The sequence below is a fragment of the Apus apus genome, chromosome 11, assembly GCF_020740795.1.
Source record: "Apus apus isolate bApuApu2 chromosome 11, bApuApu2.pri.cur, whole genome shotgun sequence".
Lineage (NCBI taxonomy): Eukaryota > Metazoa > Chordata > Aves > Apodiformes > Apodidae > Apus > Apus apus.
This window is the reverse complement of record NC_067292.1, coordinates 9176734-9180202: the sequence shown is the minus strand read 5'-3', so window position 1 is coordinate 9180202 and position 3469 is coordinate 9176734.

Sequence of the window (3469 nt, the reverse complement as noted above, 5' to 3'; positions counted from 1 at the left end):
TATGCTGTGCTTTTTTGTTGTTTTTAAGATCCCCTTCTGCTGTTTCTGCAGGAGCAGAATATTAGTGATTTCTGTCAACAGAAGTAAGTTGGCTTGTGCAGTTGTGTACCTTAACAGTAGCTTTCTTCTTGGGGGTTCATGTACCAGCCTTGGCTAATGCAACTCCTCTCTGGAAGTCAGAGCACAGACCTTGTGAAGTAAAGAGAAGCTGGTACAGCTACATTTACAGGGAGATGTACTCCTCATAGCTTAGGCATAAAGTTATGACAGCAGAACTTCTTTTGATGCAAAGTAATACGTTTCATGAGAATGGGGAAACAGATGTCTCTTTTCCCAGGCTAAGATGTGTACCTTCTAATATATTTTGTGGAATACTGTATGCAGGCAGAGCTCTGCTCCTAAATTTGTGGGAGTAAAATCCAGGTTACGAGAAGCTTAAGGAGTAAATTGCTTGAGTGGTGCAAATACCTCTTCTCTGCCAGTAGCCAAGTTAAGTTTACTTCCTTTGGTGGGTGTAACAAATTCTTCCTAGTAAGCCTACAAGGAGTAGACTGATTTATTTAGGATTCTGTGTATTTACTTCATTGTTACTTTAACTGGATGCCTCTATATTCCCCTGCATATCTGAAGTTACAGTTATTAGTGTTTCTTGAGTCACCCTGCCTCACCCTGTTTCAAAATACATAGTTTCTCTAGAAGGGAATCCTTATGAGGCCATGACACAACCATCATTTTAGAACTGCCTAAGTGCTTTGTTTTAATTAGTTCATTAATTTAAAGAACTAATTGTAGTCCTTTAAAGTAGGATTTACAAAGCGTTTTTTGAAATATTAAGAGAATTATCTGTTGTGTTAATTTGGAAGGAAACTAAATGAAGATTTTGTCTTCAGACGTGCTGAAGTTGAAAGTGACTTCCTTCAGAAAGACTGTCAGAGTGGATTGAAACGGAAGACCTTTGTGACTCTTATGTTTACTTTGCTGTTGTTCAACCAGAATTTGGTTTTTTGAAAGCAAAACCTCTCCAAGTATAAAAAAAGGATTTAGGATAAGGTTTTGTTGTGGGAAACCTCATGCTAGAGGCTGTAAGCTGCTCATAGAAGATGAATCTGCCACTGCCTGTCCTGTTGGAGTACTCTTCAGCTGCGGCAGGATTTTGTTAGGGAATGACAGATAAGAACCTTTGGTTGAATAAACTCATCAGTTTCTGAGTCTTTGTAGTTCAAATACATAGAAGGGAAAGGCTTTACATTAGCAGGTTGTCACTGATGACCTAAACCAGACTGTTTTGTCTGGGTCTATATGTAGAGCTGCATGGAATATCTAAATTGAATATTTAGTACCAAAGCAGAACTTGTGTGTTATTTGGTCTTTTAAATTAATAAATGAATAATATATTCCTGGGATAGAGGCAGTTTAATTCTAAAAGCATGCTTTTGCTGGAGTTCAGTTTCCCCTTCAAGGAAGCATTGATAAGAAACTTCCAACCTGTTATACTGCTGCCTTCATAATAATTAATTACTGCTTCTCTAATCCACTTGCACGTGTGTGTAATTGTCTCTTGAAATTCAAGTGCTTAAAAAAAGCTCAAGAAAGTTAATTTTCTCAAATGAAGAGTTTTACAAGTGATAGTATAAATGTGGTGTTACAATGCTTCAGAATCACGCATGTCTCCATAAGTCTTAAGTATAGGGCACATAATTCTGCTTTAAACTGGCTTAAAAACCAGTAGTAGCATTAGCATCTTAGACATTAATTTTGCTGAATAAAGCGACACGCCTAAGAGTGTGGTGCTGACACTGTTTAGAAGTGACTGATGCAGAGGATGTGATTTGCCAGTGTAAGTTGATCTGTAGCACTGTTGCCCTCTGAAAGAGCTGTGTGATCACTTTGGTTTGTGGTCTGGTGTTCATAGTCACAGACTTCTAGTGACTGGAGGGGTTATAATGAAACCATATTAATAGTTGCATGCAAGAGTCAGGTATTGTGAACAAGGGAAGCAATTTTCTCTTTTGCCTTTGTTTGCAGACTTTCTATGTGGCAGGACAGCATGGCTAGTTTTAACTTTTTATCTGATGAAAAAGATCCTTGACTCCTCTGACAATTAATTATAGTCATGTTTTGCTGAAAGTTTCTGGAGATGAAATGCTCCAAGTCCAGAAGGTGGCAGACTTGGAATCGATGCCTGTAGGTAATGCTGCTTATTGTGCCATTGCAGGATGCTCTGTGTATTGCTTTTGATGTTTCCTTAAATAATTCTTGTTTGGCAGATCATTTTTTTTTTTTAGGTTAAGTATCTTTCAAAGAGTCAGTTGCTGAATTTTTCCCAAACAAAAGCAGTTTCATTCAGTTTTAAGCATTTTTTAAATTTGAGTTAAATGTTTTTCCTTCTAATTTTTAGTTGTCTTAATTAAGACACTCTGATTCCTTTCTCTGAGAACAAAAGCTGAAATAGCAATGTCCAGCACTAGAAGAAAACACTTGTATCAGTGCACATGAAAGCTGCATTAGGTTGCACAAGCTGCCTTTGGAAAGTGTTTGCTTTTTCAGTATGAATATTCACTGATGAAACTCGGTACTTGTTTTTATGTAACAGTGTAGCTTTAATGATGCATGTAAAAACATCATCCTTGCCTCAGACTTGCTAAATGCTTAAAAAGAAAAAAAATAATCCTTCAAAAGATGCAGAAAGGTCGTTGCAACAAAAAGGTGCTAGGAATAGGCTTGCATGAATAGTCACAAGAGTGTGCAGTAAAATGTTTAAGTTCTTGAGAAAAGAAAACATGCAATTTTGAATCTCGGACATGTCTTACCAGATATACAGCATTCAAAAAAAAAAAAAATACTCTCCTTTTAGAGAGGGAATGAAGTGACAGCATAAGAATTGAGTTAATTGACACATCAGAGAGAATAATTCTAGAGCGCCCAAGATAAGAAGAACATGGAGCTCCTGGAGAAAGTCCAGAGGAGGGCCATGAGGATGATCCGAGGGCTGGAGCACCTCTCTTAGGATGACAGGCTGAGAGAGTTGGGGCTGTTCAGCCTGGAGAATAGAAGGCTCTGGGGGATCTCATAGTGGCCTTCCAGTGCCTGCAGGAGCTACATGAAAGCTGGGGAGGGGCTTTTTACAAGGGCTTGTGGTGAGAGGACAAGAGGGTAACAGATCAAAACTGGAAGACTAGGGATTTAGGCTAGACATTAGGAGGAAATTCTTTAGTGTAAGGGTGGTTGAGACACTGGAAGAGGTTGCCCAGGGAACTTGTGGAAGCCCCATCCCTGGAAGTGTTTAAGGCCAGGAAGGATGGGGCTCTTGAGCAACCTGGTCTAGTGGGAGGTGTCCCTGCCCATGCAGGCATTTGGATCTAGATTATCTTTAAGGTTCCTTCCAATTCTAGTGATTCCATTCTCTGAGTAAGACCCCTGAAAAGATCGTGGTTGGAGATAGCTACCAAGGCTTGAACCAGAGGATTTA